The sequence below is a fragment of the Ornithodoros turicata genome, chromosome 2 (assembly GCF_037126465.1).
Source record: "Ornithodoros turicata isolate Travis chromosome 2, ASM3712646v1, whole genome shotgun sequence".
NCBI lineage: Eukaryota > Metazoa > Arthropoda > Arachnida > Ixodida > Argasidae > Ornithodoros > Ornithodoros turicata.
In genome coordinates, this window is record NC_088202.1 from 27,812,463 (window position 1) to 27,826,157 (window position 13,695).

The 13,695-nt window shown below is 45.2% G+C and overlaps 1 long non-coding RNA gene across 1 annotated transcript; it reads right to left on the bottom strand.

Moving 5' to 3' along the window:
- Nucleotides 1-519: 519 nt before the first annotated feature.
- On the bottom strand, nucleotides 520-5,213 carry LOC135383268 (uncharacterized). The gene is made up of 6 exons (XR_010419782.1): nucleotides 4,995-5,213; nucleotides 4,855-4,904; nucleotides 3,770-4,199; nucleotides 2,612-3,151; nucleotides 1,527-1,956; nucleotides 520-907 (listed from the first exon to the last, which is right to left on the bottom strand). It is a non-coding gene; the product is annotated as an uncharacterized LOC135383268 (long non-coding RNA).
- Between the last annotated feature and the right edge of the window lie 8,482 nt (nucleotides 5,214-13,695).

A 13,695-nucleotide genomic window follows, 5' to 3' on the forward strand; every position in this document is an offset into this window, starting at 1 on the left:
CTGGAACCATGCTGCCACAGATAGAAACGAATAACATTGTTAAATTTGTTGACAGGGAAATGAATTATATGTTCCAAGTGCTTAGAGCACTGCTTCTCAACGTAGGTTATTTGGGGAATTCGTGATCATGGTACCTGAGCTAAAGGAACCCACTGTTATAGCAAAGAGGCAACTGTTACGTCAATAATCCAAGGATAATCATGCACGTACAAAGTTCCAGAGCTCAGGTTCTGCAGCGAAGACAACTGTAGCTGCATAGACTGAGTTGCTACTCCTAAGTTACTCTTGGCAGATTCGGAGTGGGTTCGTGATATGGCTAGGAAATTTGAAAAGAGGGAACAGCACGCGATGTCATGAGACCATGTTCGGCTCACTATTTTCTGCCATAAAAACAAAAACAGGAGGAACTCCCGGTAGTGAACTTCGAGATTTAACAAACAAGGCTGTACAAGTACACGAAGGTCTGTAGCAAGTGAGCTGAAGAAACTGGAACACGTCTGTAGTCACCTGAAGTCACTTGAAGACATCTGGAGTCACCTGAAGTCACTCGAAGTCACCTGAAGACGTCTAGAGCCACCTGAAGTCACATGAAGACATCCGAAGTCCCCTGAAGCCACTCGAAGTTACCTGAAGACGTCTAGAGCCACATGAAGACATCTGGAGTCACCTGAAGTCATTTGAAGTCACTCGAAGACATCTGGAGTCATCTGAAGTCACTTGAAGACATCTGGAGTCATCTGAAGTCCCCTCAAACCACTCCAAGTTAACTGAAGACGTCTGGGGCCACGTCAAGCCATCTGAAGTCACCTGGAGACGGCTGGAGTCACCTGATGCCTCCTGCAGATGTCTGGAGTCCGCTGATCTCACACGAAGGCGTCTATAGTCTCTTGAGGTCACCTGATGAGGACTGCAGCAACAAGAAATCACATGAAGTCCTCTGTAGCCACTGAGACATCACCAGTCATGTCAAAGAAGCTCATCTGCACAGAAGGCTGAGTCTCGCACAAACATTTGATACTGGAACCATGCTGCCACAGATAGAAACGAATAACATTGTTAAATTTGTTGACAGGGAAATGAATTAAATGTTTCATGCGCCTACAGCAGTTCTTCTCAACGTAGGTTATTTCGAGGAATCCGTGATCATGGTACCTGAGTTAAAGGAACCCACTGTTATAGCATAGAGGCAACTGTTACGTCAATAATCCAAGGATAATGATGCACGTACAAAGTTCCAGAGCTCAAGTTCTGCAGCGAAGACAACTGTAGCTGCCTAGACTGTGAGTTGCTACTCCTAAGTTACTTGTGGCAGATTCGGAGTGGGTTCGAGATATGGCTAGGAAATTTGAAAAGGGGAACAGCACGAGATGTCATGAGACCATGTTCGGCTCACTATTTTCTGCCATAAAAACAAAAACAGGAGGAACTCCCGGTAGTGAACTTCGAGATTTAACAAACAAGGCTGTACAAGTACACGAAGGTCTGTAGCAAGTGAGCTGAAGAAACTGGAACACGTCTGTAGTCACCTGAAGTCTCCTGAAGTCACTTGAATACATCTGGAGTCACCTGAAGTCACTCGAAGTCACCTGAAGACGTCTAGAGCCACCTGAAGTCACATGAAGACATCCGAAGTCCCCTGAAGCCACTCGAAGTTACCTGAAGACGTCTAGAGCCACATGAAGACATCTGGAGTCACCTGAAGTCATTTGAAGTCACTCGAAGACATCTGGAGTCATCTGAAGTCACTTGAAGACATCTGAAGCCACTTGAAGACATCTGGAGTCATCTGAAGTCCCCTCAAGCCACTCCAAGTTAACTGAAGACGTCTGGGGCCACGTCAAGCCATCTGAAGTCACCTGGAGACGGCTGGAGTCACCTGATGCCTCCTGCAGATGTCTGGAGTCCGCTGATCTCACACGAAGGCGTCTATAGTCTCTTGAGGTCACCTGATGAGGACTGCAGCAACAAGAAATCACATGAAGTCCTCTGTAGCCACTGAGACATCACCAGTCATGTCAAAGAAGCTCATCTGCACAGAAGGCTGAGTCTCGCACAAACATTTGATACTGGAACCATGCTGCCACAGATAGAAACGTATAACATTGTTAAATTTGTTGACAGGGAAATGAATTAAATGTTTCATGCGCCTACAGCAGTGCTTCTCAACGTAGGTTATTTCGAGGAATCCGTGATCATGGTACCTGAGTTAAAGGAACCCACTGTTATAGCATAGAGGCAGCTGTTACGTCAATAATCCAAGGATAATGATGCACGTACAAAGTTCCAGAGCTCAGGTTCTGCAGCTTAGACAACTGTAGCTGCCTAAACTGTGAGTTGCTACTCCTAAGTTACTTGTGGCAGGTTCGGAGTGCGTTCGTGATATGGCTAGGAAATTTGAAAAGGGGAACAGCACGCGATGTCATGAGACCATGTTCAGCTCACTATTTTCTGCCATAAAAACAAAAACAGGAGGAACTCCCGGTAGTGAACTTCGAGATTTAACAACGCTGTACAAGTACACGAAGGTCTGTAGCAAGTCAGCTGAAGAAACTGGAACACGTCTGTAGTCACCTGAAGTCTCCTGAAGTCACTTGAACACATCTGGACTCACCTGAAGTCACTCGAAGTCACCTGAAGACGTCTAGAACCACATGAAGTCATCTGAAGTAACATGAAGACATCCAAAGTCCCGTGAAGCCACCCGAAGTTACCTGAAGACGTCTAGAGCCACATGAAGACATCTGGAGTCACCTGAAGTCATTTGAAGTCACTTGAAGACATCTGCAGTCATCTGAAGTCACTTGAAGACATCTGGAGTCATCTGAAGTCACATGAAGACATCCGAAGTCCCCTGAAGCCACTCGAAGGTACCTGAAGACGTCTAGAGCCACATGAAGACATCTGGAGTCACCTGAAGTCATTTGAAGTCACTTGAAGACATCTGGAGTCATCTGAAGTCACTTGAGGACATCTGGAGTCATCTGAAGTCCCCTCAAGCCACTCGAAGTTAACTGAAGACGTCTGGGGCCACGTCAAGCCATCTGAAGTCACTTGGAGACGGCTGGAGTCACCTGAAGCCTCCTGCAGATGTCTGGAGTCCCTTGATCTCACACTAAGGCGTCTATAGTCTCTCGAGGTCACCTGATGAGGTCTGTAGCAACAAGAAATCACATGAAGTCCTCTGTAGCCACTGAGACATCACCAGTCATGTCAAAGAAGCTCATCTGCACAGAAGGCTGAGCCTCGCACAAACAATTGATACTGGAACCATGCTGCCACAGATAGAAACGAATAACATTGTTAAATTTGTTGACAGGGAAATGAATTATATGTTCCAAGTGCTTAGAGCACTGCTTCTCAACGTAGGTTATTTGGGGAATTCGTGATCATGGTACCTGAGTTAAAGGAACCCACTGTTATAGCATAGAGGCAACTGTTACGTCAATAATCCAAGGATAATGATGCACGTACAAAGTTCCAGAGCTCAAGTTCTGCAGCGAAGACAACTGTAGCTGCCTAGACTGTGAGTTGCTACTCCTAAGTTACTTGTGGCAGATTCGGAGTGGGTTCGAGATATGGCTAGGAAATTTGAAAAGGGGAACAGCACGAGATGTCATGAGACCATGTTCGGCTCACTATTTTCTGCCATAAAAACAAAAACAGGAGGAACTCCCGGTAGTGAACTTCGAGATTTAACAAACAAGGCTGTACAAGTACACGAAGGTCTGTAGCAAGTGAGCTGAAGAAACTGGAACACGTCTGTAGTCACCTGAAGTCTCCTGAAGTCACTTGAATACATCTGGAGTCACCTGAAGTCACTCGAAGTCACCTGAAGACGTCTAGAGCCACCTGAAGTCACATGAAGACATCCGAAGTCCCCTGAAGCCACTCGAAGTTACCTGAAGACGTCTAGAGCCACATGAAGACATCTGGAGTCACCTGAAGTCATTTGAAGTCACTCGAAGACATCTGGAGTCATCTGAAGTCACTTGAAGACATCTGAAGCCACTTGAAGACATCTGGAGTCATCTGAAGTCCCCTCAAGCCACTCCAAGTTAACTGAAGACGTCTGGGGCCACGTCAAGCCATCTGAAGTCACCTGGAGACGGCTGGAGTCACCTGATGCCTCCTGCAGATGTCTGGAGTCCGCTGATCTCACACGAAGGCGTCTATAGTCTCTTGAGGTCACCTGATGAGGACTGCAGCAACAAGAAATCACATGAAGTCCTCTGTAGCCACTGAGACATCACCAGTCATGTCAAAGAAGCTCATCTGCACAGAAGGCTGAGTCTCGCACAAACATTTGATACTGGAACCATGCTGCCACAGATAGAAACGTATAACATTGTTAAATTTGTTGACAGGGAAATGAATTAAATGTTTCATGCGCCTACAGCAGTGCTTCTCAACGTAGGTTATTTCGAGGAATCCGTGATCATGGTACCTGAGTTAAAGGAACCCACTGTTATAGCATAGAGGCAACTGTTACGTCAATAATCCAAGGATAATGATGCACGTACAAAGTTCCAGAGCTCAGGTTCTGCAGCTTAGACAACTGTAGCTGCCTAAACTGTGAGTTGCTACTCCTAAGTTACTTGTGGCAGGTTCGGAGTGCGTTCGTGATATGGCTAGGAAATTTGAAAAGGGGAACAGCACGCGATGTCATGAGACCATGTTCAGCTCACTATTTTCTGCCATAAAAACAAAAACAGGAGGAACTCCCGGTAGTGAACTTCGAGATTTAACAATGCTGTACAAGTACACGAAGGTCTGTAGCAAGTCAGCTGAAGAAACTGGAACACGTCTGTAGTCACCTGAAGTCTCCTGAAGTCACTTGAACACATCTGGACTCACCTGAAGTCACTCGAAGTCACCTGAAGACGTCTAGAACCACATGAAGTCATCTGAAGTAACATGAAGACATCCAAAGTCCCGTGAAGCCACTCGAAGTTACCTGAAGACGTCTAGAGCCACATGAAGACATCTGGAGTCACCTGAAGTCATTTGAAGTCACTTGAAGACATCTGGAGTCATCTGAAGTCACTTGAAGACATCTGGAGTCATCTGAAGTCCCCTCAAGCCACTCGAAGTTAACTGAAGACGTCTGGGGCCACGTCAAGCCATCTGAAGTCACTTGGAGACGGCTGGAGTCACCTGAAGCCTCCTGCAGATGTCTGGAGTCCCTTGATCTCACACTAAGGCGTCTATAGTCTCTCGAGGTCACCTGATGAGGTCTGTAGCAACAAGAAATCACATGAAGTCCTCTGTAGCCACTGAGACATCACCAGTCATGTCAAAGAAGCTCATCTGCACAGAAGGCTGAGCCTCGCACAAACAATTGATACTGGAACCATGCTGCCACAGATAGAAACGAATAACATTGTTAAATTTGTTGACAGGGAAATGAATTATATGTTCCAAGTGCTTAGAGCAGTGCTTCTCAACGTAGGTTATTTGGGGAATTCGTGATCATGGTACCTGAGTTAAAGGAACCCACTGTTATAGCAAAGAGGCAACTGTTACATCAATAATCCAAGGATAATCATGCACGTACAAAGTTCCAGAGCTCAGGTTCTGCAGCGAAGACAACTGTAGCTGCATAGACTGAGTTGCTACTCCTAAGTTACTCTTGGCAGATTCGGAGTGGGTTCGTGATATGGCTAGGAAATTTGAAAAGAGGGAACAGCACGCGATGTCATGAGACCATGTTCGGCTCACTATTTTCTGCCATAAAAACAAAAACAGGAGGAACTCCCGGTAGTGAACTTCGAGATTTAACAAACAAGGCTGTACAAGTACACGAAGGTCTGTAGCAAGTGAGCTGAAGAAACTGGAACACGTCTGTAGTCACCTGAAGTCTCCTGAAGTCACTTGAAGACATCTGGAGTCACCTGAAGTCACTCGAAGTCACCTGAAGACGTCTAGAGCCACCTGAAGTCACATGAAGACATCCGAAGTCCCCTGAAGCCACTCGAAGTTACCTGAAGACGTCTAGAGCCACATGAAGACATCTGGAGTCACCTGAAGTCATTTGAAGTCACTCGAAGACATCTGGAGTCATCTGAAGTCACTTGAAGACATATGAAGTCACTTGAAGACATCTGGAGTCATCTGAAGTCCCCTCAAGCCACTCCAAGTTAACTGAAGACGTCTGGGGCCACGTCAAGCCATCTGAAGTCACCTGGAGACGGCTGGAGTCACCTGATGCCTCCTGCAGATGTCTGGAGTCCGCTGATCTCACACGAAGGCGTCTATAGTCTCTTGAGGTCACCTGATGAGGACTGCAGCAACAAGAAATCACATGAAGTCCTCTGTAGCCACTGAGACATCACCAGTCATGTCAAAGAAGCTCATCTGCACAGAAGGCTGAGTCTCGCACAAACATTTGATACTGGAACCATGCTGCCACAGATAGAAACGAATAACATTGTTAAATTTGTTGACAGGGAAATGAATTAAATGTTTCATGCGCCTACAGCAGTGCTTCTCAACGTAGGTTATTTCGAGGAATCCGTGATCATGGTACCTGAGTTAAAGGAACCCACTGTTATAGCATAGAGGCAACTGTTACGTCAATAATCCAAGGATAATGATGCACGTACAAAGTTCCAGAGCTCAGGTTCTGCAGCTTAGACAACTGTAGCTGCCTAAACTGTGAGTTGCTACTCCTAAGTTACTTGTGGCAGGTTCGGAGTGCGTTCGTGATATGGCTAGGAAATTTGAAAAGGGGAACAGCACGCGATGTCATGAGACCATGTTCAGCTCACTATTTTCTGCCATAAAAACAAAAACAGGAGGAACTCCCGGTAGTGAACTTCGAGATTTAACAACGCTGTACAAGTACACGAAGGTCTGTAGCAAGTCAGCTGAAGAAACTGGAACACGTCTGTAGTCACCTGAAGTCTCCTGAAGTCACTTGAACACATCTGGACTCACCTGAAGTCACTCGAAGTCACCTGAAGACGTCTAGAACCACATGAAGTCATCTGAAGTAACATGAAGACATCCAAAGTCCCGTGAAGCCACTCGAAGTTACCTGAAGACGTCTAGAGCCACATGAAGACATCTGGAGTCACCTGAAGTCATTTGAAGTCACTTGAAGACATCTGCAGTCATCTGAAGTCACTTGAAGACATCTGGAGTCATCTGAAGTCACATGAAGACATCCGAAGTCCCCTGAAGCCACTCGAAGGTACCTGAAGACGTCTAGAGCCACATGAAGACATCTGGAGTCACCTGAAGTCATTTGAAGTCACTTGAAGACATCTGGAGTCACCTGAAGTCACTTGAAGACATCTGGAGTCATCTGAAGTCCCCTCAAGCCACTCGAAGTTAACTGAAGACGTCTGGGGCCACGTCAAGCCATCTGAAGTCACTTGGAGACGGCTGGAGTCACCTGAAGCCTCCTGCAGATGTCTGGAGTCCCTTGATCTCACACTAAGGCGTCTATAGTCTCTCGAGGTCACCTGATGAGGTCTGTAGCAACAAGAAATCACATGAAGTCCTCTGTAGCCACTGAGACATCACCAGTCATGTCAAAGAAGCTCATCTGCACAGAAGGCTGAGCCTCGCACAAACAATTGATACTGGAACCATGCTGCCACAGATAGAAACGAATAACATTGTTAAATTTGTTGACAGGGAAATGAATTATATGTTCCAAGTGCTTAGAGCAGTGCTTCTCAACGTAGGTTATTTGGGGAATTCGTGATCATGGTACCCGAGTTAAAGGAACCCACTGTTATAGCAAAGAGGCAACTGTTACATCAATAATCCAAGGATAATCATGCACGTACAAAGTTCCAGAGCTCAGGTTCTGCAGCGAAGACAACTGTAGCTGCATAGACTGAGTTGCTACTCCTAAGTTACTCTTGGCAGATTCGGAGTGGGTTCGTGATATGGCTAGGAAATTTGAAAAGAGGGAACAGCACGCGATGTCATGAGACCATGTTCAGCTCACTATTTTCTGCCATAAAAACAAAAACAGGAGGAACTCCCGGTAGTGAACTTCGAGATTTAACAAACAAGGCTGTACAAGTACACGAAGGTCTGTAGCAAGTGAGCTGAAGAAACTGGAACACGTCTGTAGTCACCTGAAGTCTCCTGAAGTCACTTGAATACATCTGGAGTCACCTGAAGTCACTCGAAGTCACCTGAAGACGTCTAGAGCCACCTGAAGTCACATGAAGACATCCGAAGTCCCCTGAAGCCACTCGAAGTTACCTGAAGACGTCTAGAGCCACATGAAGACATCTGGAGTCACCTGAAGTCATTTGAAGTCACTCGAAGACATCTGGAGTCATCTGAAGTCACTTGAAGACATCTGAAGTCACTTGAAGACATCTGGAGTCATCTGAAGTCCCCTCAAGCCACTCCAAGTTAACTGAAGACGTCTGGGGCCACGGCAAGCCATCTGAAGTCACCTGGAGACGGCTGGAGTCACCTGAAGCCTCCTGCAGACGTCTGGCGTCAGCTGATCTCACACGAAGGCGTCTATAGTCTCTCGAGGTCACCTGATGAGGCCTGTAGCAACAAGAAATCACATGAAGTCCTCTGTAGCCACTGAGACATCACCAGTCATGTCAACAAGCTCATCTGCACAGAAGGCTGAGTCTCGCACAAACAATTGATACTGGAACCATGCTGCCACAGATAGAAACGAATAACATTGTTAAATTTGTTGACAGGGAAATAAATTATATGTTCCATGCACCTACAGCAGTGCTTCTCAAAGTAGGTTATTTGGGGGAATCCGTGATCATGGTACCTGAGGTAAAGGAACCCACTGTTATAGCATAGAGGCAACTGTTACGTCAATAATCCAAGGATAATGATGCACGTACAAAGTTCCAGAGCTCAGGTTCTGCAGCGAAGACAACTGTAGCTGCATAGACTGAGTTGCTACTCCTAAGTTACTCTTGGCAGATTCAGAGTGGGTTCGTGATATGGCTAGGAAATTTGAAAAGAGGGAACAGCACGCGATGTCATGAGACGATGTTCAGCTCACTATTTTTTGCCATAAAAACAAAAACAGGAGGAACTTCCGGTAGTGAACTTCGAGATTTAACAAACAAGGCTGTACAAGTACACGAAGGTCTGGTGCAAGTCAGCTGAAGAAACTGGAACACGTCAGTAGTCACCTGAAGTCTCCTGAAGTCACTTGAAGACATCTGGAGTCACCTGAAGTCACTCGAATTCACCTGAAGACGTCTAGAGCCACATGAAGTCATCTGAAGTCACATGAAGACATCCGAAGTCCCCTGAAGCCACTCGAAGTTACCTGAAGACGTCTAGAGCCACATGAAGACATCTGGAGTCACCTGAAGTCATTTGAAGTCACTTGAAGACATCTGGAGTCATCTGAAGTCCCCTCAAGCCACTCGAAGTTAACTGAAGACGTCTGTGGCCACGTCAAGCCCTCTGAAGTCATCTGGAGACGGCTGGAGTCACCTGAAGCCTCCTGCAGATGTCTGGAGTCCCCTGATCTCACAGGAAGGCGTCTATAGTCTCTTGAGGTCACCTGATGAGGACTGCAGCAACAAGAAATCACATGAAGTCCTCTGTAGCCACTGAGACATCACCAGTCATGTCAAAGAAGCTCATCTGAACAGAAGGCTGAGTCTTGCACAAACAATTGATACTGGAACCATGCTGCCACAGATAGAAACGAATAACATTGTTAAATTTGTTGACAGGGAAATGAATTATATGTTTCATGCGCCTACAGCAGTGCTTCTCAACGTAGGTTATTTCGGGGAATCCGTGATCATGGTACCTGAGTTAAAGGAACCCACTGTTATAGCATAGAGGCAACTGTCACGTCAATAATCCAAGGATAATGATGCACGTACAAAGTTCCAGAGCTCAGGTTCTGCAGCGAAGACAACTGTAGCTGCCTAGACTGTGAGTAGCTACTCCTAAGTTACTTGTGGCAGATTCGGAGTGGGTTCGTGATATGGCTAGGAAATTTGAAAAGGGGGGAACAGCACGCGATGTCATGAGACCATGTTCGGCTCACTATTTTCTGCCATAAAAACAAAAATAGGAGGAACTTCCGGTAGTGAACTTCGAGATTTAACAAACAAGGCTGTACAAGTACACGAAGGTCTGTAGCAAGTCAGCTGAAGAAACCGGAACACGTCTGTAGTCACCTGAAGTATCCTGAAGTCACTTGAAGACATCTGGAGTCACCTGAAGTCACTCGAATTCACCTGAAGTCACTCGAATTCACCTGAAGACGTCTAGAGCCACATGAAGTCATCTGAAGTCACATGAAGACATCCGAAGTCCCCTGAAGCTATTTGAAGGTACCTGAAGACGTCTAGAGCCACATGAAGACATCTGGAGTCATCTGAAGTCACTTGAAGACATCTGGAGTCATCTGAAGTCCCCTCAAGCCACTCGAAGTGAACTGAAGACGTCTAGAGCCACATGAAGACATCTGGAGTCACCTGAAGTCATCTGAAGTCACTTGAAGACATCTGGAGTCATCTGAAGTCCCCTCAAGCCACTCGAAGTGAACTGAAGACGTCTAGAGCCACATGAAGCCATCTGAAGTCACCTGAAGCCTCCTGCAGATGTCTGGAGTCCCTTGGTCTCACAGAAAGGCGTCTATAGTCTCTCGAGGTCACCTGATGAGATCTGCAGCAACAAGAAATCACATGAAGTCCTCTGTAGCCACGGAGACATCACCAGTCATGTCAAAGAAACTCATCTGCACAGAAGGCTGTCTCACACAAACAATTGATACAGGAACCATGCTGCCACAGATAGAAAAGAATACCATTGTTAAATTTGTTGACAGGGAAATGAATTATATGTTCCAAGCGCCTACAGCAGTGCTTCTCAACGTAGGTTATTTGGGGGAATCCGTGATCATGGTACCTGAGTTAAAGGAACCCACTGTTATAGCATAGAGACAACTGTTACATCAATAATCCAAGGATAATGATGCACGTACAAAGTTCCAGAGCCCAGGTTCTCCAGCGAAGACAAATGTAGCTGCCTAAACTGTGAGTTGCTACTCCTAAGTTACTTGTGGCAGGTTCGGAGTGGGTTCGTGATATGGCTAGGAAATTTGAAAAGGGGAACAGCACGCGATGTCATGAGACCATGTTCGGCTCACTATTTTCTGCCATAAAAACAAAAACAGGAGGAACTCCCGGTAGTGAACTTCGAGATTTAACAACGCTGTACAAGTACACGAAGGTCTGTAGCAAGTCAGCTGAAGAAACTGGAACACGTCTGTAGTCACCTGAAGTCTCCTGAAGTCACTTTAACACATCTGGACTCACCTGAAGTCACTCGAAGTCACCTGAAGACGTCTAGAACCACATGAAGTCATCTGAAGTAACATGAAGACATTGAAAGTCCCCTGAAACCACTCGAAGGTACCTGAAGACGTCTAGAGCCACATGAAGACATCTGGAGTCACCTGAAGTCATTTGAAGTCACTTGAAGACATCTGGTGTCATCTGAAGTCACTTGAAGACATCTGGAGTCATCTGAAGTCCCCTCAAGCCACTCGAAGTTAACTGAAGACGTCTGGGGCCATGTCAAGCCATCGGAAGTCAGTTGGAGACGGCTGGAGTCACCTGAAGCCTCCTGCAGATGTCTGGAGTTCCTTGATCTCACACAAAGGCGTCTATAGTCTCTCGAGGTCACCTGATGAGATCTGCAGCAACAAGAAATCACATGAAGTCCTCTGTAGCCACTGAGACATCACCAGTCATGTCAAAGAAGCTCATCTGCACAGAAGGCTGAGCCTGGCACAAACAATTGATACTGGAACCATGCTGCCACAGATAGAAACGAATAACATTGTTAAATTTGTTGACAGGGAAATGAATTATATGTTCCAAGTGCTTAGAGCAGTGCTTCTCAACATAGGTTATTTGGGGGAATTCGTGATCATGGTACCTGAGTTAAAGGAACCCACTGTTATAGCAAAGAGGCAACTGTTACGTCAATAATCCAAGGATAATGATGCACGTACAAAGTTCTAGAGCTCAGGTTCTGCAGGGAAGACTACTGTAGCTCCCTAGACTGTGAGTTGCTACTCCTAAGTTACTTGTGGCAGATTCGGAGTGGGTTCGTGATATGGCTAGGAAATTTGAAAAGAGGGAACAGCACGCGATGTTATGATACCATGTTCGGCTCACTATTTTCTGCCATAAAAACAAAAACAGAAGGAACTCCCGGTAGTGAACTTCGAGATTTAACAAACAAGGTTAGTACTGTACAATTACACAAAGGTCTCTAGCAAGTCAGCTGAAGAAACCCGAAGACGTCTGGAGTCATCTGAAGTTACTCGAAGTCATCTGAAGACGTCTAGAGCCGCATTTATTTATTTTGGTTTATTTATTAATACTGTAAGCCAATATGTGGTCCAAATAGGAGTGGCATACATGCTTGACACATACTCAACAATGGGCAACTAAACAGAGCTCCGTAAATTGACACATCAAAACACGATTATACACTATATCTATTAAATCAACTTTTTATCAACACCACAATGCATTCTATTGAGAACAAAAATAAAATTGCTCCACGTTACTTACAAAATTACCTGACTCGAAAACACTTCTGGGCAATGAATTCCAATCTTCTATCGTTCGAGGAAAGAAACTATATTGAAATGCATTAGTTCTTGCAAAAATTGGTGCTAGCATTTGTTCCCGCTGACTGTGTCGTGTTCTTCTCACCAAGGACGGTTTCAGAGAATTTGGTAAATTTAATGCGACATTTCCCATCAGACCCTTATGAAGAAATAATATCCGACTAATTTTTCGGCGCAGTTCAAGTGTCTGAATGTTGCTTACCTGCATCAGCTTACTAGGTGAGTCAGTTCTTCTGTATTTCCCAAAAATGAATCTGATGGCTCTTCTCTGTACCCTCTCCAGTAGTGTAATATCCCTTTTCTGGTACGGGTCCCAAACTACTGCTGCATGTTCAAGTTTTGATCTAACAAATGTGTTATATGCGAGTAGCTTTGTTTGTGCCGGTGCATAGTTAAGTTTCCTTTGTATAAATCCTAATTTCTTCAGGGCTAATGCACAGATGTCAGAAATGTGATCAGACTACGTTAGTCTACTATTGATTGTCACCCCCAAGTATCTATACTTTTGTACTTGGGATATTTCTTGACTCCCAAGCAAATATGGGAACACACTCGGTAACTTTTTTCTTGTAAGGCGCATCAGTACTATCTTATCCAAATTAATCTTCATTCCCCATTGGCTACACCATTCTAAAACTGCTACCATAGCATTCTGTAATAATAAATGATCAGCATGGCTCGTGACCTCCTTAAAATCACACAATCATCTGCAAATAGCCTTATTGCAACACCTTCTGGAATCACAGTAACAATATCATTGATATAAATTAAGAACAACAACGGTCCCAATACGCTTCCCTGAGGGACACCGGAACTAACAGTACACATGCCTGAAGGACGATTACGAATTTCTACAAACTGTTGCCTGTCATTGAGGTATGTTTGGATCCATCTCACAACAAATGCAAGGAGCCCTAAGCTTTACAAACGATATAACAACTTTCCATGTGGGACTTTGTCGAAGGCTTTGCAAAAATCCAAGAACACATCTAATTGACCACGTTTGTCTAATACACTGGAAAATTCATGCACAACATCTACAAGCTGAGTTACAGTTGACATATTTTTCTAAA